The 24,767-nt window shown below is 35.5% G+C and overlaps 8 non-coding genes across 8 annotated transcripts; all 8 read left to right on the plus strand.

Annotated features, from left to right (window-relative positions):
- The first annotated feature begins 2,284 nt into the window (after positions 1–2,284).
- Positions 2,285–2,357, plus strand: Trnaf-gaa (transfer RNA phenylalanine (anticodon GAA)). Its single transcript has one exon. It is a non-coding gene; the product is annotated as a tRNA-Phe (tRNA).
- A 2,945-nt stretch (positions 2,358–5,302) lies between these two features.
- On the plus strand, positions 5,303–5,375 carry Trnaf-gaa (transfer RNA phenylalanine (anticodon GAA)). Its single transcript has one exon. It is a non-coding gene; the product is annotated as a tRNA-Phe (tRNA).
- A 2,927-nt stretch (positions 5,376–8,302) lies between these two features.
- Positions 8,303–8,375, plus strand: Trnaf-gaa (transfer RNA phenylalanine (anticodon GAA)). The gene has a single exon. It is a non-coding gene; the product is annotated as a tRNA-Phe (tRNA).
- A 2,946-nt stretch (positions 8,376–11,321) lies between these two features.
- On the plus strand, positions 11,322–11,394 carry Trnaf-gaa (transfer RNA phenylalanine (anticodon GAA)). The gene has a single exon. It is a non-coding gene; the product is annotated as a tRNA-Phe (tRNA).
- Positions 11,395–14,330: 2,936 nt separating this feature from the next.
- Trnaf-gaa (transfer RNA phenylalanine (anticodon GAA)) lies at positions 14,331–14,403 on the plus strand. Its single transcript has one exon. It is a non-coding gene; the product is annotated as a tRNA-Phe (tRNA).
- A 2,929-nt stretch (positions 14,404–17,332) lies between these two features.
- Trnaf-gaa (transfer RNA phenylalanine (anticodon GAA)) lies at positions 17,333–17,405 on the plus strand. Its single transcript has one exon. It is a non-coding gene; the product is annotated as a tRNA-Phe (tRNA).
- Positions 17,406–20,341: 2,936 nt separating this feature from the next.
- On the plus strand, positions 20,342–20,414 carry Trnaf-gaa (transfer RNA phenylalanine (anticodon GAA)). Its single transcript has one exon. It is a non-coding gene; the product is annotated as a tRNA-Phe (tRNA).
- A 2,929-nt stretch (positions 20,415–23,343) lies between these two features.
- Positions 23,344–23,416, plus strand: Trnaf-gaa (transfer RNA phenylalanine (anticodon GAA)). The gene has a single exon. It is a non-coding gene; the product is annotated as a tRNA-Phe (tRNA).
- The last annotated feature ends 1,351 nt before the right edge of the window (positions 23,417–24,767 follow it).

The following is a 24,767-nucleotide window of genomic DNA, read 5'->3' on the forward strand; positions in this document are numbered from 1 at the left end:
GCATGGACTATCGATTTTCTGATTTGAAACGCCTCTTGTGCAATTGTTCTTAGCTAAAGGACATTTATCCTTGCAACTAGAGACTCACATAAACATGCATAGACATAATACATTGAATGAAGATCTCTCTTTCCTAAATGTGCTTGATTTCCGGCCGAGTCATACCAAAGACGTAACAAAATTATAGTACTAACCTCTGCTTGGCATAGCGCTCAGCTTAAGATTTTAGTAATAGGACTGGTCGGCTTGGTGTCACGATAATGTGACTGGGTGGAACATCATGCTACATGTCTGCGACATGATGCCCCCAGTGCTAGGCATCACTATAAAGAGCCACTGTAGATATCCTAGCGATATGACAAAATAATTGTTAAAGTTGCGTTTCAATTCTAAATCACACACATACACACACACACAGAGTGTACGTCTCTCTCTGTCTCTCATTAATGTGTTTCATTTTCATGGAAGTATTTTGCACAGAAATATGAGCATTCTTTAGAAGAATAATGTTTTCATTTAATGAGCAAATAACAAATTCTTTGGTTTTTATTATGCTGAGGAAATTGCTTGGTTTATTACAAGTGTTGGCTGTGATCATGCTTTGTTAAATAAATTTGATAAAGAAATACTAAATTTCAGTTAAATGCCCATTGTAATTCATAAGAGTTTCATTTCCATTCTATATTCCATGGTAATTACTTGTATGTCAAAGCAACGACTTTGATTATGTTTCAAAGAAGCAATAGCGACGATTTACAATTATTGCGGACGCAGCTTCCTTTGATTTTGTTGTGAACCGTTCAGTATCTGAGACATTATCTTTCACTAGTGTCTTGATCACATTGAAAACTTTTCATCAGCATTGGTCTCTATAAATATTACTATCTGTTACAAAATCTAAATATTATTACAAATTATGTTACATTAAAATAGCCCATGTGTCCATTCTTGTGAAAAACCTGTCAAAGGTAATGATCGTCGTTTGAACCTTAAAAAAATTATAATATTAGATTTAGGATAACTTTCAATAAGATGTTAATCCTTTATATGACAGCACGCACATTCCTAGTTTTACTAGCAGTAAGGCACGTGGCAAAGAGTCAAAGGCTTTATTTAGATGGACCCATTTAGACTATGACATTATTGGAGATTGTTTGAAAAGGTGCTCGAGAATCAAATACCTGCCACCATAGTTCATACTCGAGTTACCTGGTATGGCAACCAGTTTTGATTGGGGCGGGGGGGGGGGGAGTACATGATCCAGTTTCTTCAATGTATTCAACGGGGTGAGGTAGGGAGGTGATCTTTATCCTTTGTTGTTTAGTCTATACTTTTAAGAAATATATCTTAAGCTGGGTGAGTGTGACGCGGGAATACAGTTGACTGAAAATGTGTTACTTCTTAACACTTTTAGTTTTGCTGGTGATGTGTTATTGGTAAGTTCTTCTGTCGCAGGTTGAAGGAAGTTATTGCAGATAAATTGACAGGTATAAATATGACATTTACATGATTTAAATCCTATTGCTGCGTATTGTACTGCGATGCTCTTTGGATAAACGTTAGTGAATGTATGAAAAGAAACATGGTTATTGACTATAATAACTGTCTTCGTCTGCTATTAAGCCTTTTGAGACGGAAGAGTGCCTCCATCATGTTTGTAAACTACAATGCATTTAGTGTTGAAGAATGAATGAGAAAGTATGTGTTTTCAATGATGAGAAGAATATCGGATAGTAAGAACTGCATTATGAAATCTTTCCGAAATTACGATATTCGTTTACATTCTCGGATTGTAGATATTTGGAACAAAGTACCCATTGAAATGTCTTACTTCATTTTGTTCTTAAGAATGCTTTTCCATTCTGTAGTTGTAGATGTGTCTATAGATTTGCACGTAAGACACCTATGATCTTTATTGTGGAGAATGCATTTATATTGTATATTTTAATTGACATGTATGGACAGCGCAATCGAAAATAAAGAATTCTTGTCTTATTTAAGGAGGTTTATTTTAGTGGTTGGCGTGTATGAAGATCGTTAAAGCTAGGGATGAGATTGGTGTGAATTTACTGCTTTTCTTGATGCTGCCTAGCAAACTGCTTTTATAGAATTGTGAAGACACAATTGAAACACTACCATTGATGTACAGTGGTCTATAAGTGGACTTGTAGAAGTGACTGACTTATTTGCTAAAGTAGATGATCAAACTTGTCAGTGATGTGGATTTGGTACGCAGTGATAAATGCAATGTCACATAGGTAAGTTGCGACAATTGTCAATGTCAGCCGGAATAGCTCAGTTGGGAGAGCGTTAGACTGAAGATCTAAAGGCCCCCGGTTCAATCCCGGGTTCCGGCACGGAACATATCCAGCGGCTGGCAGGAATTTTTGTATTTTCCTTCTAAAGCCTGTTTTCATTTTAAAACTCGTTTAAACCATTTTAACAAATAAATATTTTTTAAAAGATTAAAAAGGAAATAAAACAAACTTCCGACAAAACTCACTTTCACACTTTTGTTATCTCTATTATCGTTAGGTTCCTCCTCCTCCCTCCCCTCTCTCTCTCTCTCTCTCTCTCTCTCTCTCTCTCTCTCTCTCTCACAACAAAGTAAGAAATTGTTTTGAACCTTGTGAAGTGAGATGCAGAGTTTCCTGTTTCCCACGCATATGCATGTTGTGAAGTAGTATAAAATAAAATGTAAAATAGAAAAATAAATCTGGCGGAAAGTTTGATACGATTACAATCAAGAATTCCTTAAGAGTTGCAGCGTATGATAATTAAGCTTATCGATTGCAAATATTGTAAAATATTACTGCAATCGCCCATATTTAGTTTAAATTTGATTCTCAAACGTTCGATCGGAAATTCCGTTTAATATTATGTTTGCGTTTTCAACTGGTATAATTGTGAAGGTGCCATGTGAGTGGATTCCATGGCGTGAAAGAATATATATCTAAACATCTATTCGTGTAATACATATGTAAACATGGAAGAATTTTACTTTGTATGACTATGCTGATAGCATGGACTATCGATTTTCTGATTTGAAACGCCTCTTGTGCAATTGTTCTTAGCTAAAGGACATTTATCCTTGCAACTAGAGACTCACATAAACATGCATAGACATAATACATTGAATGAAGATCTCTCTTTCCTAAATGTGCTTGATTTCCGGCCGAGTCATACCAAAGACGTAACAAAATTATAGTACTAACCTCTGCTTGGCATAGCGCTCAGCTTAAGATTTTAGTAATAGGACTGGTCGGCTTGGTGTCACGATAATGTGACTGGGTGGAACATCATGCTACATGTCTGCGACATGATGCCCCCAGTGCTAGGCATCACTATAAAGAGCCACTGTAGATATCCTAGCGATATGACAAAATAATTGTTAAAGTTGCGTTTCAATTCTAAATCACACACATACACACACACACAGAGTGTACGTCTCTCTCTGTCTCTCATTAATGTGTTTCATTTTCATGGAAGTATTTTGCACAGAAATATGAGCATTCTTTAGAAGAATAATGTTTTCATTTAATGAGCAAATAACAAATTCTTTGGTTTTTATTATGCTGAGGAAATTGCTTGGTTTATTACAAGTGTTGGCTGTGATCATGCTTTGTTAAATAAATTTGATAAAGAAATACTAAATTTCAGTTAAATGCCCATTGTAATTCATAAGAGTTTCATTTCCATTCTATATTCCATGGTAATTACTTGTATGTCAAAGCAACGACTTTGATTATGTTTCAAAGAAGCAATAGCGACGATTTACAATTATTGCGGACGCAGCTTCCTTTGATTTTGTTGTGAACCGTTCAGTATCTGAGACATTATCTTTCATTAGTGTCTTGATCACATTGAAAACTTTTCATCAGCATTGGTCTCTATAAATATTACTATCTGTTACAAAATCTAAATATTATTACAAATTATGTTACATTAAAATAGCCCATGTGTCCATTCTTGTGGAAAACCTGTCAAAGGTAATGATCGTCGTTTGAACCTTAAAAAAATTATAATATTAGATTTAGGATAACTTTCAATAAGATGTTAATCCTTTATATGACAGCACGCACATTCCTAGTTTTACTAGCAGTAAGGCACGTGGCAAAGAGTCAAAGGCTTTATTTAGATGGACCCATTTAGACTATGACATTATTGGAGATTGTTTGAAAAGGTGCTCGAGAATCAAATACCTGCCACCATAGTTCATACTCGAGTTACCTGGTATGGCAACCAGTTTTGATTGGGGCGGGGGGGGGAGTACATGATCCAGTTTCTTCAATGTATTCAACGGGGTGAGGTAGGGAGGTGATCTTTATCCTTTGTTGTTTAGTCTATACTTTTAAGAAATATATCTTAAGCTGGGTGAGTGTGACGCGGGAATACAGTTGACTGAAAATGTGTTACTTCTTAACACTTTTAGTTTTGCTGGTGATGTGTTATTGGTAAGTTCTTCTGTCGCAGGTTGAAGGAAGTTATTGCAGATAAATTGACAGGTATAAATATGACATTTACATGATTTAAATCCTATTGCTGCGTATTGTACTGCGATGCTCTTTGGATAAACGTTAGTGAATGTATGAAAAGAAACATGGTTATTGACTATAATAACTGTCTTCGTCTGCTATTAAGCCTTTTGAGACGGAAGAGTGCCTCCATCATGTTTGTAAACTACAATGCATTTAGTGTTGAAGAATGAATGAGAAAGTATGTGTTTTCAATGATGAGAAGAATATCGGATAGTAAGAACTGCATTATGAAATCTTTCCGAAATTACGATATTCGTTTACATTCTCGGATTGTAGATATTTGGAATAAAGTACCCATTGAAATGTCTTACTTCATTTTGTTCTTAAGAATGCTTTTCCATTCTGTAGTTGTAGATGTGTCTATAGATTTGCACGTAAGACACCTATGATCTTTATTGTGGAGAATGCATTTATATTGTATATTTTAATTGACATGTATGGACAGCGCAATCGAAAATAAAGAATTCTTGTCTTATTTAAGGAGGTTTATTTTAGTGGTTGGCGTGTGTGAGGATCGTTAAAGCTAGGGATGAGATTGGTGTGAATTTACTGATTTTCTTGATGCTGCCTAGCAAACTGCTTTTATAGAATTGTGAAGACACAATTGAAACACTACCATTGATGTACAGTGGTCTATAAGTGGACTTTTAGAAGTGACTGACTTATTTGATAAAGTAGATGATCAAACTTGTCAGTGATGTGGATTTGGTGCGCAGTGATAAATGCAATGTCACATAGGTAAGTTGCGACAATTGTCAATGTCAGCCGGAATAGCTCAGTTGGGAGAGCGTTAGACTGAAGATCTAAAGGCCCCCGGTTCAATCCCGGGTTCCGGCACGGAACATATCCAGCGGCTGGCAGGAATTTTTGTATTTTCCTTCTAAAGCCTGTTTTCATTTTAAAACTCGTTTAAACCATTTTAACAAATAAATATTTTTTAAAAGATTAAAAAGGAAATAAACTTCCGACAAAACTCACTTTCACACTTTTGTTATCTCTATTATCGTTAGTTTCCTCCTCCTCCCTCCCCCCCTCTCTCTCTCTCTCTCTCTCTCTCAACAAAGTAAGAAATTGTTTTGAACCTTGTGAAGTGAGATGCAGAGTTTCCTGTTTCCCACGCATATGCATGTTGTGAAGTAGTATAAAATAAAATGTAAAATAGAAAAATAAATCTGGCGGAAAGTTTGATACGATTACAATCAAGAATTCCTTAAGAGTTGCAGCGTATGATAATTAAGCTTATCGATTGCAAATATTGTAAAATATTACTGCAATCGCCCATATTTAGTTTAAATTTGATTCTCAAACGTTCGATCGGAAATTCCGTTTAATATTATGTTTGCGTTTTCAACTGGTATAATTGTGAAGGTGCCATGTGAGTGGATTCCATGGCGTGAAAGAATATATATCTAAACATCTATTCGTGTAATACATATGTAAACATGGAAGAATTTTACTTTGTATGACTATGCTGATAGCATGGACTATCGATTTTCTGATTTGAAACGCCTCTTGTGCAATTGTTCTTAGCTAAAGGACATTTATCCTTGCAACTAGAGACTCACATAAACATGCATAGACATAATACATTGAATGAAGATCTCTCTTTCCTAAATGTGCTTGATTTCCGGCCGAGTCATACCAAAGACGTAACAAAATTATAGTACTAACCTCTGCTTGGCATAGCGCTCAGCTTAAGATTTTAGTAATAGGACTGGTCGGCTTGGTGTCACGATAATGTGACTGGGTGGAACATCATGCTACATGTCTGCGACATGATGCCCCCAGTGCTAGGCATCACTATAAAGAGCCACTGTAGATATCCTAGCGATATGACAAAATAATTGTTAAAGTTGCGTTTCAATTCTAAATCACACACATACACACACACACAGAGTGTACGTCTCTCTCTGTCTCTCATTAATGTGTTTCATTTTCATGGAAGTATTTTGCACAGAAATATGAGCATTCTTTAGAAGAATAATGTTTTCATTTAATGAGCAAATAACAAATTCTTTGGTTTTTATTATGCTGAGGAAATTGCTTGGTTTATTACAAGTGTTGGCTGTGATCATGCTTTGTTAAATAAATTTGATAAAGAAATACTAAATTTCAGTTAAATGCCCATTGTAATTCATAAGAGTTTCATTTCCATTCTATATTCCATGGTAATTACTTGTATGTCAAAGCAACGACTTTGATTATGTTTCAAAGAAGCAATAGCGACGATTTACAATTATTGCGGACGCAGCTTCCTTTGATTTTGTTGTGAACCGTTCAGTATCTGAGACATTATCTTTCACTAGTGTCTTGATCACATTGAAAACTTTTCATCAGCATTGGTCTCTATAAATATTACTATCTGTTACAAAATCTAAATATTATTACAAATTATGTTACATTAAAATAGCCCATGTGTCCATTCTTGTGAAAAACCTGTCAAAGGTAATGATCGTCGTTTGAACCTTAAAAAAATTATAATATTAGATTTAGGATAACTTTCAATAAGATGTTAATCCTTTATATGACAGCACGCACATTCCTAGTTTTACTAGCAGTAAGGCACGTGGCAAAGAGTCAAAGGCTTTATTTAGATGGACCCATTTAGACTATGACATTATTGGAGATTGTTTGAAAAGGTGCTCGAGAATCAAATACCTGCCACCATAGTTCATACTCGAGTTACCTGGTATGGCAACCAGTTTTGATTGGGGCGGGGGGGGGGGGGGGAGTACATGATCCAGTTTCTTCAATGTATTCAACGGGGTGAGGTAGGGAGGTGATCTTTATCCTTTGTTGTTTAGTCTATACTTTTAAGAAATATATCTTAAGCTGGGTGAGTGTGACGCGGGAATACAGTTGACTGAAAATGTGTTACTTCTTAACACTTTTAGTTTTGCTGGTGATGTGTTATTGGTAAGTTCTTCTGTCGCAGGTTGAAGGAAGTTATTGCAGATAAATTGACAGGTATAAATATGACATTTACATGATTTAAATCCTATTGCTGCGTATTGTACTGCGATGCTCTTTGGATAAACGTTAGTGAATGTATGAAAAGAAACATGGTTATTGACTATAATAACTGTCTTCGTCTGCTATTAAGCCTTTTGAGACGGAAGAGTGCCTCCATCATGTTTGTAAACTACAATGCATTTAGTGTTGAAGAATGAATGAGAAAGTATGTGTTTTCAATGATGAGAAGAATATCGGATAGTAAGAACTGCATTATGAAATCTTTCCGAAATTACGATATTCGTTTACATTCTCGGATTGTAGATATTTGGAACAAAGTACCCATTGAAATGTCTTACTTCATTTTGTTCTTAAGAATGCTTTTCCATTCTGTAGTTGTAGATGTGTCTATAGATTTGCACGTAAGACACCTATGATCTTTATTGTGGAGAATGCATTTATATTGTATATTTTAATTGACATGTATGGACAGCGCAATCGAAAATAAAGAATTCTTGTCTTATTTAAGGAGGTTTATTTTAGTGGTTGGCGTGTATGAAGATCGTTAAAGCTAGGGATGAGATTGGTGTGAATTTACTGCTTTTCTTGATGCTGCCTAGCAAACTGCTTTTATAGAATTGTGAAGACACAATTGAAACACTACCATTGATGTACAGTGGTCTATAAGTGGACTTTTAGAAGTGACTGACTTATTTGCTAAACTAGATGATCAAACTTGTCAGTGATGTGGATTTGGTGCGCAGTGATAAATGCAATGTCACATAGGTAAGTTGCGACAATTGTCAATGTCAGCCGGAATAGCTCAGTTGGGAGAGCGTTAGACTGAAGATCTAAAGGCCCCCGGTTCAATCCCGGGTTCCGGCACGGAACATATCCGGCGGCTGGCAGGAATTTTTGTATTTTCCTTCTAAAGCCTGTTTTCATTTTAAAACTCGTTTAAACCATTTTAACAAATAAATATTTTTTAAAAGATTAAAAAGGAAATAAAACAAACTTCCGACAAAACTCACTTTCACACTTTTGTTATCTCTATTATCGTTAGGTTCCTCCTCCTCCCTCCCCTCTCTCTCTCTCTCTCTCTCTCTCTCTCTCTCTCTCTCTCTCACAACAAAGTAAGAAATTGTTTTGAACCTTGTGAAGTGAGATGCAGAGTTTCCTGTTTCCCACGCATATGCATGTTGTGAAGTAGTATAAAATAAAATGTAAAATAGAAAAATAAATCTGGCGGAAAGTTTGATACGATTACAATCAAGAATTCCTTAAGAGTTACAGCGTATGATAATTAAGCTTACCGATTGCAAATATTGTAAAATATTACTGCAATCGCCCATATTTGGTTTAAATTTGATTCTCAAACGTTCGATCGGAAATTCCGTTTAATATTATGTTTGCGTTTTCAACTGGTATAATTGTGAAGGTGCCATGTGTGTGGATTCCATGGCGTGAAAGAATATATATCTAAACATCTATTCGTGTAATACATATGTAAACATGGAAGAATTTTACTTTGTATGACTATGCTGATAGCATGGACTATCGATTTTCTGATTTGAAACGCCTCTTGTGCAATTGTTCTTAGCTAAAGGACATTTATCCTTGCAACTAGAGACTCACATAAACATGCATAGACATAATACATTGAATGAAGATCTCTCTTTCCTAAATGTGCTTGATTTCCGGCCGAGTCATACCAAAGACGTAACAAAATTATAGTACTAACCTCTGCTTGGCATAGCGCTCAGCTTAAGATTTTAGTAATAGGACTGGTCGGCTTGGTGTCACGATAATGTGACTGGGTGGAACATCATGCTACATGTCTGCGACATGATGCCCCCAGTGCTAGGCATCACTATAAAGAGCCACTGTAGATATCCTAGCGATATGACAAAATAATTGTTAAAGTTGCGTTTCAATTCTAAATCACACACATACACACACACACAGAGTGTACGTCTCTCTCTGTCTCTCATTAATGTGTTTCATTTTCATGGAAGTATTTTGCACAGAAATATGAGCATTCTTTAGAAGAATAATGTTTTCATTTAATGAGCAAATAACAAATTCTTTGGTTTTTATTATGCTGAGGAAATTGCTTGGTTTATTACAAGTGTTGGCTGTGATCATGCTTTGTTAAATAAATTTGATAAAGAAATACTAAATTTCAGTTAAATGCCCATTGTAATTCATAAGAGTTTCATTTCCATTCTATATTCCATGGTAATTACTTGTATGTCAAAGCAACGACTTTGATTATGTTTCAAAGAAGCAATAGCGACGATTTACAATTATTGCGGACGCAGCTTCCTTTGATTTTGTTGTGAACCGTTCAGTATCTGAGACATTATCTTTCACTAGTGTCTTGATCACATTGAAAACTTTTCATCAGCATTGGTCTCTATAAATATTACTATCTGTTACAAAATCTAAATATTATTACAAATTATGTTACATTAAAATAGCCCAAGTGTCCATTCTTGTGAAAAACCTGTCAAAGGTAATGATCGTCGTTTGAACCTTAAAAAAATTATAATATTAGATTTAGGATAACTTTCAATAAGATGTTAATCCTTTATATGACAGCACGCACATTCCTAGTTTTACTAGCAGTAAGGCACGTGGCAAAGAGTCAAAGGCTTTATTTAGATGGACCCATTTAGACTATGACATTATTGGAGATTGTTTGAAAAGGTGCTCGAGAATCAAATACCTGCCACCATAGTTCATACTCGAGTTACCTGGTATGGCAACCAGTTTTGATTGGGGCGGGGGGGGGGGGAGTACATGATCCAGTTTCTTCAATGTATTCAACGGGGTGAGGTAGGGAGGTGATCTTTATCCTTTGTTGTTTAGTCTATACTTTTAAGAAATATATCTTAAGCTGGGTGAGTGTGACGCGGGAATACAGTTGACTGAAAATGTGTTACTTCTTAACACTTTTAGTTTTGCTGGTGATGTGTTATTGGTAAGTTCTTCTGTCGCAGGTTGAAGGAAGTTATTGCAGATAAATTGACAGGTATAAATATGACATTTACATGATTTAAATCCTATTGCTGCGTATTGTACTGCGATGCTCTTTGGATAAACGTTAGTGAATGTATGAAAAGAAACATGGTTATTGACTATAATAACTGTCTTCGTCTGCTATTAAGCCTTTTGAGACGGAAGAGTGCCTCCATCATGTTTGTAAACTACAATGCATTTAGTGTTGAAGAATGAATGAGAAAGTATGTGTTTTCAATGATGAGAAGAATATCGGATAGTAAGAACTGCATTATGAAATCTTTCCGAAATTACGATATTCGTTTACATTCTCGGATTGTAGATATTTGGAACAAAGTACCCATTGAAATGTCTTACTTCATTTTGTTCTTAAGAATGCTTTTCCATTCTGTAGTTGTAGATGTGTCTATAGATTTGCACGTAAGACACCTATGATCTTTATTGTGGAGAATGCATTTATATTGTATATTTTAATTGACATGTATGGACAGCGCAATCGAAAATAAAGAATTCTTGTCTTATTTAAGGAGGTTTATTTTAGTGGTTGGCGTGTATGAGGATCGTTAAAGCTAGGGATGAGATTGGTGTGAATTTACTGCTTTTCTTGATGCTGCCTAGCAAACTGCTTTTATAGAATTGTGAAGACACAATTGAAACACTACCATTGATGTACAGTGGTCTATAAGTGGACTTTTAGAAGTGACTGACTTATTTGCTAAAGTAGATGATCAAACTTGTCAGTGATGTGGATTTGGTGCGCAGTGATAAATGCAATGTCACATAGGTAAGTTGCGACAATTGTCAATGTCAGCCGGAATAGCTCAGTTGGGAGAGCGTTAGACTGAAGATCTAAAGGCCCCCGGTTCAATCCCGGGTTCCGGCACGGAACATATCCGGCGGCTGGCAGGAATTTTTGTATTTTCCTTCTAAAGCCTGTTTTCATTTTAAAACTCGTTTAAACCATTTTAACAAATAAATATTTTTTAAAAGATTAAAAAGGAAATAAAACAAACTTCCGACAAAACTCACTTTCACACTTTTGTTATCTCTATTATCGTTAGGTTCCTCCTCCTCCCTCCCCTCTCTCTCTCTCTCTCTCTCTCTCTCTCTCACAACAAAGTAAGAAATTGTTTTGAACCTTGTGAAGTGAGATGCAGAGTTTCCTGTTTCCCACGCATATGCATGTTGTGAAGTAGTATAAAATAAAATGTAAAATAGAAAAATAAATCTGGCGGAAAGTTTGATACGATTACAATCAAGAATTCCTTAAGAGTTACAGCGTATGATAATTAAGCTTACCGATTGCAAATATTGTAAAATATTACTGCAATCGCCCATATTTGGTTTAAATTTGATTCTCAAACGTTCGATCGGAAATTCCGTTTAATATTATGTTTGCGTTTTCAACTGGTATAATTGTGAAGGTGCCATGTGTGTGGATTCCATGGCGTGAAAGAATATATATCTAAACATCTATTCGTGTAATACATATGTAAACATGGAAGAATTTTACTTTGTATGACTATGCTGATAGCATGGACTATCGATTTTCTGATTTGAAACGCCTCTTGTGCAATTGTTCTTAGCTAAAGGACATTTATCCTTGCAACTAGAGACTCACATAAACATGCATAGACATAATACATTGAATGAAGATCTCTCTTTCCTAAATGTGCTTGATTTCCGGCCGAGTCATACCAAAGACGTAACAAAATTATAGTACTAACCTCTGCTTGGCATAGCGCTCAGCTTAAGATTTTAGTAATAGGACTGGTCGGCTTGGTGTCACGATAATGTGACTGGGTGGAACATCATGCTACATGTCTGCGACATGATGCCCCCAGTGCTAGGCATCACTATAAAGAGCCACTGTAGATATCCTAGCGATATGACAAAATAATTGTTAAAGTTGCGTTTCAATTCTAAATCACACACATACACACACACACAGAGTGTACGTCTCTCTCTGTCTCTCATTAATGTGTTTCATTTTCATGGAAGTATTTTGCACAGAAATATGAGCATTCTTTAGAAGAATAATGTTTTCATTTAATGAGCAAATAACAAATTCTTTGGTTTTTATTATGCTGAGGAAATTGCTTGGTTTATTACAAGTGTTGGCTGTGATCATGCTTTGTTAAATAAATTTGATAAAGAAATACTAAATTTCAGTTAAATGCCCATTGTAATTCATAAGAGTTTCATTTCCATTCTATATTCCATGGTAATTACTTGTATGTCAAAGCAACGACTTTGATTATGTTTCAAAGAAGCAATAGCGACGATTTACAATTATTGCGGACGCAGCTTCCTTTGATTTTGTTGTGAACCGTTCAGTATCTGAGACATTATCTTTCATTAGTGTCTTGATCACATTGAAAACTTTTCATCAGCATTGGTCTCTATAAATATTACTATCTGTTACAAAATCTAAATATTATTACAAATTATGTTACATTAAAATAGCCCAAGTGTCCATTCTTGTGAAAAACCTGTCAAAGGTAATGATCGTCGTTTGAACCTTAAAAAAATTATAATATTAGATTTAGGATAACTTTCAATAAGATGTTAATCCTTTATATGACAGCACGCACATTCCTAGTTTTACTAGCAGTAAGGCACGTGGCAAAGAGTCAAAGGCTTTATTTAGATGGACCCATTTAGACTATGACATTATTGGAGATTGTTTGAAAAGGTGCTCGAGAATCAAATACCTGCCACCATAGTTCATACTCGAGTTACCTGGTATGGCAACCAGTTTTGATTGGGGCGGGGGGGAGGGGGGAGTACATGATCCAGTTTCTTCAATGTATTCAACGGGGTGAGGTAGGGAGGTGATCTTTATCCTTTGTTGTTTAGTCTATACTTTTAAGAAATATATCTTAAGCTGGGTGAGTGTGACGCGGGAATACAGTTGACTGAAAATGTGTTACTTCTTAACACTTTTAGTTTTGCTGGTGATGTGTTATTGGTAAGTTCTTCTGTCGCAGGTTGAAGGAAGTTATTGCAGATAAATTGACAGGTATAAATATGACATTTACATGATTTAAATCCTATTGCTGCGTATTGTACTGCGATGCTCTTTGGATAAACGTTAGTGAATGTATGAAAAGAAACATGGTTATTGACTATAATAACTGTCTTCGTCTGCTATTAAGCCTTTTGAGACGGAAGAGTGCCTCCATCATGTTTGTAAACTACAATGCATTTAGTGTTGAAGAATGAATGAGAAAGTATGTGTTTTCAATGATGAGAAGAATATCGGATAGTAAGAACTGCATTATGAAATCTTTCCGAAATTACGATATTCGTTTACATTCTCGGATTGTAGATATTTGGAACAAAGTACCCATTGAAATGTCTTACTTCATTTTGTTCTTAAGAATGCTTTTCCATTCTGTAGTTGTAGATGTGTCTATAGATTTGCACGTAAGACACCTATGATCTTTATTGTGGAGAATGCATTTATATTGTATATTTTAATTGACATGTATGGACAGCGCAATCGAAAATAAAGAATTCTTGTCTTATTTAAGGAGGTTTATTTTAGTGGTTGGCGTGTATGAAGATCGTTAAAGCTAGGGATGAGATTGGTGTGAATTTACTGCTTTTCTTGATGCTGCCTAGCAAACTGCTTTTATAGAATTGTGAAGACACAATTGAAACACTACCATTGATGTACAGTGGTCTATAAGTGGACTTGTAGAAGTGACTGACTTATTTGATAAAGTAGATGATCAAACTTGTCAGTGATGTGGATTTGGTGCGCAGTGATAAATGCAATGTCACATAGGTAAGTTGCGACAATTGTCAATGTCAGCCGGAATAGCTCAGTTGGGAGAGCGTTAGACTGAAGATCTAAAGGCCCCCGGTTCAATCCCGGGTTCCGGCACGGAACATATCCGGCGGCTGGCAGGAATTTTTGTATTTTCCTTCTAAAGCCTGTTTTCATTTTAAAACTCGTTTAAACCATTTTAACAAATAAATATTTTTTAAAAGATTAAAAAGGAAATAAACTTCCGACAAAACTCACTTTCACACTTTTGTTATCTCTATTATCGTTAGTTTCCTCCTCCTCCCTCATCCCTCTCTCTCTCTCTCTCTCTCTCTCTCTCTCTCAACAAAGTAAGAAATTGTTTTGAACCTTGTGAAGTGAGATGCAGAGTTTCCTGTTTCCCACGCATATGCATGTTGTGAAGTAGTATAAAATAAAATGTAAAATAGAAAAATAAATCTGGCGGAAAGTTTGATACGATTACAATCAAGAATTCCTTAAGAGTTACAGCGTATGATAATTAAGCTTATCGATTGCAAATATTGTAAAATATTACTGCAATCGCCCATATTTAGTTTAAATTTGATTCTCAAACGTTCGATCGGAAATTCCGTTTAATATTATGTTTGCGTTTTCAACTGGTATAATTGTGAAGGTGCCATGTGAGTGGATTCCATGGCGTGAAAGAATATATATCTAAACATCTATTCGTGTAATACATATGTAAACATGGAAGAATTTTACTTTGTATGACTATGCTGATAGCATGGACTATCGATTTTCTGATTTGAAACGCCTCTTGTGCAATTGTTCTTAGCTAAAGGACATTTATCCTTGCAACTAGAGACTCACATAAACATGCATAGACATAATACATTGAATGAAGATCTCTCTTTCCTAAATGTGCTTGATTTCCGGCCGAGTCATACCAAAGACGTAACAAAATTATAGTACTAACCTCTGCTTGGCATAGCGCTCAGCTTAAGATTTTAGTAATAGGACTGGTCGGCTTGGTGTCACGATAATGTGACTGGGTGGAACATCATGCTACATGTCTGCGACATGATGCCCCCAGTGCTAGGCATCACTATAAAGAGCCACTGTAGATATCCTAGCGATATGACAAAATAATTGTTAAAGTTGCGTTTCAATTCTAAATCACACACATACACACACACACAGAGTGTACGTCTCTCTCTGTCTCTCATTAATGTGTTTCATTTTCATGGAAGTATTTTGCACAGAAATATGAGCATTCTTTAGAAGAATAATGTTTTCATTTAATGAGCAAATAACAAATTCTTTGGTTTTTATTATGCTGAGGAAATTGCTTGGTTTATTACAAGTGTTGGCTGTGATCATGCTTTGTTAAATAAATTTGATAAAGAAATACTAAATTTCAGTTAAATGCCCATTGTAATTCATAAGAGTTTCATTTCCATTCTATATTCCATGGTAATTACTTGTATGTCAAAGCAACGACTTTGATTATGTTTCAAAGAAGCAATAGCGACGATTTACAATTATTGCGGACGCAGCTTCCTTTGATTTTGTTGTGAACCGTTCAGTATCTGAGACATTATCTTTCACTAGTGTCTTGATCACATTGAAAACTTTTCATCAGCATTGGTCTCTATAAATATTACTATCTGTTACAAAATCTAAATATTATTACAAATTATGTTACATTAAAATAGCCCAAGTGTCCATTCTTGTGAAAAACCTGTCAAAGGTAATGATCGTCGTTTGAACCTTAAAAAAATTATAATATTAGATTTAGGATAACTTTCAATAAGATGTTAATCCTTTATATGACAGCACGCACATTCCTAGTTTTACTAGCAGTAAGGCACGTGGCAAAGAGTCAAAGGCTTTATTTAGATGGACCCATTTAGACTATGACATTATTGGAGATTGTTTGAAAAGGTGCTCGAGAATCAAATACCTGCCACCATAGTTCATACTCGAGTTACCTGGTATGGCAACCAGTTTTGATTGGGGCGGGGGGGGGGAGTACATGATCCAGTTTCTTCAATGTATTCAACGGGGTGAGGTAGGGAGGTGATCTTTATCCTTTGTTGTTTAGTCTATACTTTTAAGAAATATATCTTAAGCTGGGTGAGTGTGACGCGGGAATACAGTTGACTGAAAATGTGTTACTTCTTAACACTTTTAGTTTTGCTGGTGATGTGTTATTGGTAAGTTCTTCTGTCGCAGGTTGAAGGAAGTTATTGCAGATAAATTGACAGGTATAAATATGACATTTACATGATTTAAATCCTATTGCTGCGTATTGTACTGCGATGCTCTTTGGATAAACGTTAGTGAATGTATGAAAAGAAACATGGTTATTGACTATAATAACTGTCTTCGTCTGCTATTAAGCCTTTTGAGACGGAAGAGTGCCTCCATCATGTTTGTAAACTACAATGCATTTAGTGTTGAAGAATGAATGAGAAAGTATGTGTTTTCAATGATGAGAAGAATATCGGATAGTAAGAACTGCATTATGAAATCTTTCCGAAATTACGATATTCGTTTACATTCTCGGATTGTAGATATTTGGAACAAAGTACCCATTGAAATGTCTTACTTCATTTTGTTCTTAAGAATGCTTTTCCATTCTGTAGTTGTAGATGTGTCTATAGATTTGCACGTAAGACACCTATGATCTTTATTGTGGAGAATGCATTTATATTGTATATTTTAATTGACATGTATGGACAGCGCAATCGAAAATAAAGAATTCTTGTCTTATTTAAGGAGGTTTATTTTAGTGGTTGGCGTGTATGAAGATCGTTAAAGCTAGGGATGAGATTGGTGTGAATTTACTGCTTTTCTTGATGCTGCCTAGCAAACTGCTTTTATAGAATTGTGAAGACACAATTGAAACACTACCATTGATGTACAGTGGTCTATAAGTGGACTTTTAGAAGTGACTGACTTATTTGCTAAAGTAGATGATCAAACTTGTCAGTGATGTGGATTTGGTGCGCAGTGATAAATGCAATGTCACATAGGTAAGTTGCGACAATTGTCAATGTCAGCCGGAATAGCTCAGTTGGGAGAGCGTTAGACTGAAGATCTAAAGGCCCCCGGTTCAATCCCGGGTTCCGGCACGGAACATATCCGGCGGCTGGCAGGAATTTTTGTATTTTCCTTCTAAAGCCTGTTTTCATTTTAAAACTCGTTTAAACCATTTTAACAAATAAATATTTTTTAAAAGATTAAAAAGGAAATAAAACAAACTTCCGACAAAACTCACTTTCACACTTTTGTTATCTCTATTATCGTTAGGTTCCTCCTCCTCCCTCCCCTCTCTCTCTCTCTCTCTCTCTCTCTCTCTCACAACAAAGTAAGAAATTGTTTTGAACCTTGTGAAGTGAGATGCAGAGTTTCCTGTTTCCCACGCATATGCATGTTGTGAAGTAGTATAAAATAAAATGTAAAATAGAAAAATAAATCTGGCGGAAAGTTTGATACGATTACAATCAAGAATTCCTTAAGAGTTACAGCGTATGATAATTAAGCTTACCGATTGCAAATATTGTAAAATATTACTGCAATCGCCCATATTTGGTTTAAATTTGATTCTCAAACGTTCGATCGGAAATTCCGTTTAATATTATGTTTGCGTTTTCAACTGGTATAATTGTGAAGGTGCCATGTGTGTGGATTCCATGGCGTGAAAGAATATATATCTAAACATCTATTCGTGTAATACATATGTAAACATGGAAGAATTTTACTTTGTATGACTATGCTGATAGCATGGACTATCGATTTTCTGATTTGAAACGCCTCTTGTGCAATTGTTCTTAGCTAAAGGACATTTATCCTTGCAACTAGAGACTCACATAAACATGCATAGACATAATACATTGAATGAAGATCTCTCTTTCCTAAATGTGCTTGATTTCCGGCCGAGTCATACCAAAGACGTAACAAAATTATAGTACTAACCTCTGCTTGGCATAGCGCTCAGCTTAAGATTTTAGTAATAGGACTGGTCGGCTTGGTGTCACGATAATGTGACTGGGTGGAACATCATGCTACATGTCTGCGACATGATGCCCCCAGTGCTAGGCATCACTATAAAGAGCCACTGTAGATATCCTAGCGATATGACAAAATAATTGTTAAAGTTGCGTTTCAATTCTAAATCACACACATACACACACACACAGAGTGTACGTCTCTCTCTGTCTCTCATTAATGTGTTTCATTTTCATGGAAGTATTTTGCACAGAAATATGAGCATTCTTTAGAAGAATAATGTTTTCATTTAATGAGCAAATAACAAATTCTTTGGTTTTTATTATGCTGAGGAAATTGCTTGGTTTATTACAAGTGTTGGCTGTGATCATGCTTTGTTAAATAAATTTGATAAAGAAATACTAAATTTCAGTTAAATGCCCATTGTAATTCATAAGAGTTTCATTTCCATTCTATATTCCATGGTAATTACTTGTATGTCAAAGCAACGACTTTGATTATGTTTCAAAGAAGCAATAGCGACGATTTACAATTATTGCGGACGCAGCTTCCTTTGATTTTGTTGTGAACCGTTCAGTATCTGAGACATTATCTTTCATTAGTGTCTTGATCACATTGAAAACTTTTCATCAGCATTGGTCTCTATAAATATTACTATCTGTTACAAAATCTAAATATTATTACAAATTATGTTACATTAAAATAGCCCAAGTGTCCATTCTTGTGAAAAACCTGTCAAAGGTAATGATCGTCGTTTGAACCTTAAAAAAATTATAATATTAGATTTAGGATAACTTTCAATAAGATGTTAATCCTTTATATGACAGCACGCACATTCCTAGTTTTACTAGCAGTAAGGCACGTGGCAAAGAGTCAAAGGCTTTATTTAGATGGACCCATTTAGACTATGACATTATTGGAGATTGTTTGAAAAGGTGCTCGAGAATCAAATACCTGCCACCATAGTTCATACTCGAGTTACCTGGTATGGCAACCAGTTTTGATTGGGGCGGGGGGGAGGGGGGAGTACATGATCCAGTTTCTTCAATGTATTCAACGGGGTGAGGTAGGGAGGTGATCTTTATCCTTTGTTGTTTAGTCTATACTTTTAAGAAATATATCTTAAGCTGGGTGAGTGTGACGCGGGAATACAGTTGACTGAAAATGTGTTACTTCTTAACACTTTTAGTTTTGCTGGTGATGTGTTATTGGTAAGTTCTTCTGTCGCAGGTTGAAGGAAGTTATTGCAGATAAATTGACAGGTATAAATATGACATTTACATGATTTAAATCCTATTGCTGCGTATTGTACTGCGATGCTCTTTGGATAAACGTTAGTGAATGTATGAAAAGAAACATGGTTATTGACTATAATAACTGTCTTCGTCTGCTATTAAGCCTTTTGAGACGGAAGAGTGCCTCCATCATGTTTGTAAACTACAATGCATTTAGTGTTGAAGAATGAATGAGAAAGTATGTGTTTTCAATGATGAGAAGAATATCGGATAGTAAGAACTGCATTATGAAATCTTTCCGAAATTACGATATTCGTTTACATTCTCGGATTGTAGATATTTGGAACAAAGTACCCATTGAAATGTCTTACTTCATTTTGTTCTTAAGAATGCTTTTCCATTCTGTAGTTGTAGATGTGTCTATAGATTTGCACGTAAGACACCTATGATCTTTATTGTGGAGAATGCATTTATATTGTATATTTTAATTGACATGTATGGACAGCGCAATCGAAAATAAAGAATTCTTGTCTTATTTAAGGAGGTTTATTTTAGTGGTTGGCGTGTATGAAGATCGTTAAAGCTAGGGATGAGATTGGTGTGAATTTACTGCTTTTCTTGATGCTGCCTAGCAAACTGCTTTTATAGAATTGTGAAGACACAATTGAAACACTACCATTGATGTACAGTGGTCTATAAGTGGACTTGTAGAAGTGACTGACTTATTTGATAAAGTAGATGATCAAACTTGTCAGTGATGTGGATTTGGTGCGCAGTGATAAATGCAATGTCACATAGGTAAGTTGCGACAATTGTCAATGTCAGCCGGAATAGCTCAGTTGGGAGAGCGTTAGACTGAAGATCTAAAGGCCCCCGGTTCAATCCCGGGTTCCGGCACGGAACATATCCGGCGGCTGGCAGGAATTTTTGTATTTTCCTTCTAAAGCCTGTTTTCATTTTAAAACTCGTTTAAACCATTTTAACAAATAAATATTTTTTAAAAGATTAAAAAGGAAATAAACTTCCGACAAAACTCACTTTCACACTTTTGTTATCTCTATTATCGTTAGTTTCCTCCTCCTCCCTCATCCCTCTCTCTCTCTCTCTCTCTCTCTCTCTCTCTCAACAAAGTAAGAAATTGTTTTGAACCTTGTGAAGTGAGATGCAGAGTTTCCTGTTTCCCACGCATATGCATGTTGTGAAGTAGTATAAAATAAAATGTAAAATAGAAAAATAAATCTGGCGGAAAGTTTGATACGATTACAATCAAGAATTCCTTAAGAGTTACAGCGTATGATAATTAAGCTTATCGATTGCAAATATTGTAAAATATTACTGCAATCGCCCATATTTAGTTTAAATTTGATTCTCAAACGTTCGATCGGAAATTCCGTTTAATATTATGTTTGCGTTTTCAACTGGTATAATTGTGAAGGTGCCATGTGAGTGGATTCCATGGCGTGAAAGAATATATATCTAAACATCTATTCGTGTAATACATATGTAAACATGGAAGAATTTTACTTTGTATGACTATGCTGATAGCATGGACTATCGATTTTCTGATTTGAAACGCCTCTTGTGCAATTGTTCTTAGCTAAAGGACATTTATCCTTGCAACTAGAGACTCACATAAACATGCATAGACATAATACATTGAATGAAGATCTCTCTTTCCTAAATGTGCTTGATTTCCGGCCGAGTCATACCAAAGACGTAACAAAATTATAGTACTAACCTCTGCTTGGCATAGCGCTCAGCTTAAGATTTTAGTAATAGGACTGGTCGGCTTGGTGTCACGATAATGTGACTGGGTGGAACATCATGCTACATGTCTGCGACATGATGCCCCCAGTGCTAGGCATCACTATAAAGAGCCACTGTAGATATCCTAGCGATATGACAAAATAATTGTTAAAGTTGCGTTTCAATTCTAAATCACACACATACACACACACACAGAGTGTACGTCTCTCTCTGTCTCTCATTAATGTGTTTCATTTTCATGGAAGTATTTTGCACAGAAATATGAGCATTCTTTAGAAGAATAATGTTTTCATTTAATGAGCAAATAACAAATTCTTTGGTTTTTATTATGCTGAGGAAATTGCTTGGTTTATTACAAGTGTTGGCTGTGATCATGCTTTGTTAAATAAATTTGATAAAGAAATACTAAATTTCAGTTAAATGCCCATTGTAATTCATAAGAGTTTCATTTCCATTCTATATTCCATGGTAATTACTTGTATGTCAAAGCAACGACTTTGATTATGTTTCAAAGAAGCAATAGCGACGATTTACAATTATTGCGGACGCAGCTTCCTTTGATTTTGTTGTGAACCGTTCAGTATCTGAGACATTATCTTTCACTAGTGTCTTGATCACATTGAAAACTTTTCATCAGCATTGGTCTCTATAAATATTACTATCTGTTACAAAATCTAAATATTATTACAAATTATGTTACATTAAAATAGCCCAAGTGTCCATTCTTGTGAAAAACCTGTCAAAGGTAATGATCGTCGTTTGAACCTTAAAAAAATTATAATATTAGATTTAGGATAACTTTCAATAAGATGTTAATCCTTTATATGACAGCACGCACATTCCTAGTTTTACTAGCAGTAAGGCACGTGGCAAAGAGTCAAAGGCTTTATTTAGATGGACCCATTTAGACTATGACATTATTGGAGATTGTTTGAAAAGGTGCTCGAGAATCAAATACCTGCCACCATAGTTCATACTCGAGTTACCTGGTATGGCAACCAGTTTTGATTGGGGCGGGGGGGGGGAGTACATGATCCAGTTTCTTCAATGTATTCAACGGGGTGAGGTAGGGAGGTGATCTTTATCCTTTGTTGTTTAGTCTATACTTTTAAGAAATATATCTTAAGCTGGGTGAGTGTGACGCGGGAATACAGTTGACTGAAAATGTGTTACTTCTTAACACTTTTAGTTTTGCTGGTGATGTGTTATTGGTAAGTTCTTCTGTCGCAGGTTGAAGGAAGTTATTGCAGATAAATTGACAGGTATAAATATGACATTTACATGATTTAAATCCTATTGCTGCGTATTGTACTGCGATGCTCTTTGGATAAACGTTAGTGAATGTATGAAAAGAAACATGGTTATTGACTATAATAACTGTCTTCGTCTGCTATTAAGCCTTTTGAGACGGAAGAGTGCCTCCATCATGTTTGTAAACTACAATGCATTTAGTGTTGAAGAATGAATGAGAAAGTATGTGTTTTCAATGATGAGAAGAATATCGGATAGTAAGAACTGCATTATGAAATCTTTCCGAAATTACGATATTCGTTTACATTCTCGGATTGTAGATATTTGGAACAAAGTACCCATTGAAATGTCTTACTTCATTTTGTTCTTAAGAATGCTTTTCCATTCTGTAGTTGTAGATGTGTCTATAGATTTGCACGTAAGACACCTATGATCTTTATTGTGGAGAATGCATTTATATTGTATATTTTAATTGACATGTATGGACAGCGCAATCGAAAATAAAGAATTCTTGTCTTATTTAAGGAGGTTTATTTTAGTGGTTGGCGTGTATGAAGATCGTTAAAGCTAGGGATGAGATTGGTGTGAATTTACTGCTTTTCTTGATGCTGCCTAGCAAACTGCTTTTATAGAATTGTGAAGACACAATTGAAACACTACCATTGATGTACAGTGGTCTATAAGTGGACTTTTAGAAGTGACTGACTTATTTGCTAAAGTAGATGATCAAACTTGTCAGTGATGTGGATTTGGTGCGCAGTGATAAATGCAATGTCACATAGGTAAGTTGCGACAATTGTCAATGTCAGCCGGAATAGCTCAGTTGGGAGAGCGTTAGACTGAAGATCTAAAGGCCCCCGGTTCAATCCCGGGTTCCGGCACGGAACATATCCGGCGGCTGGCAGGAATTTTTGTATTTTCCTTCTAAAGCCTGTTTTCATTTTAAAACTCGTTTAAACCATTTTAACAAATAAATATTTTTTAAAAGATTAAAAAGGAAATAAAACAAACTTCCGACAAAACTCACTTTCACACTTTTGTTATCTCTATTATCGTTAGGTTCCTCCTCCTCCCTCCCCTCTCTCTCTCTCTCTCTCTCTCTCTCTCTCTCACACACAACAAAGTAAGAAATTGTTTTGAACCTTGTGAAGTGAGATGCAGAGTTTCCTGTTTCCCACGCATATGCATGTTGTGAAGTAGTATAAAATAAAATGTAAAATAGAAAAATAAATCTGGCGGAAAGTTTGATACGATTACAATCAAGAATTCCTTAAGAGTTACAGCGTATGATAATTAAGCTTACCGATTGCAAATATTGTAAAATATTACTGCAATCGCCCATATTTGGTTTAAATTTGATTCTCAAACGTTCGATCGGAAATTCCGTTTAATATTATGTTTGCGTTTTCAACTGGTATAATTGTGAAGGTGCCATGTGTGTGGATTCCATGGCGTGAAAGAATATATATCTAAACATCTATTCGTGTAATACATATGTAAACATGGAAGAATTTTACTTTGTATGACTATGCTGATAGCATGGACTATCGATTTTCTGATTTGAAACGCCTCTTGTGCAATTGTTCTTAGCTAAAGGACATTTATCCTTGCAACTAGAGACTCACATAAACATGCATAGACATAATACATTGAATGAAGATCTCACTTTCCTAAATGTGCTTGATTTCCGGCCGAGTCATACCAAAGACGTAACAAAATTATAGTACTAACCTCTGCTTGGCATAGCGCTCAGCTTAAGATTTTAGTAATAGGACTGGTCGGCTTGGTGTCACGATAATGTGACTGGGTGGAACATCATGCTACATGTCTGCGACATGATGCCCCCAGTGCTAGGCATCACTATAAAGAGCCACTGTAGATATCCTAGCGATATGACAAAATAATTGTTAAAGTTGCGTTTCAATTCTAAATCACACACATACACACACACACAGAGTGTACGTCTCTCTCTGTCTCTCATTAATGTGTTTCATTTTCATGGAAGTATTTTGCACAGAAATATGAGCATTCTTTAGAAGAATAATGTTTTCATTTAATGAGCAAATAACAAATTCTTTGGTTTTTATTATGCTGAGGAAATTGCTTGGTTTATTACAAGTGTTGGCTGTGATCATGCTTTGTTAAATAAATTTGATAAAGAAATACTAAATTTCAGTTAAATGCCCATTGTAATTCATAAGAGTTTCATTTCCATTCTATATTCCATGGTAA

Source organism: Sinohyriopsis cumingii, chromosome 11, assembly GCF_028554795.1.
Source record: "Sinohyriopsis cumingii isolate HCF-2022 chromosome 11, ASM2855479v2, whole genome shotgun sequence".
In the NCBI taxonomy this organism is placed as follows: domain Eukaryota; kingdom Metazoa; phylum Mollusca; class Bivalvia; order Unionida; family Unionidae; genus Sinohyriopsis; species Sinohyriopsis cumingii.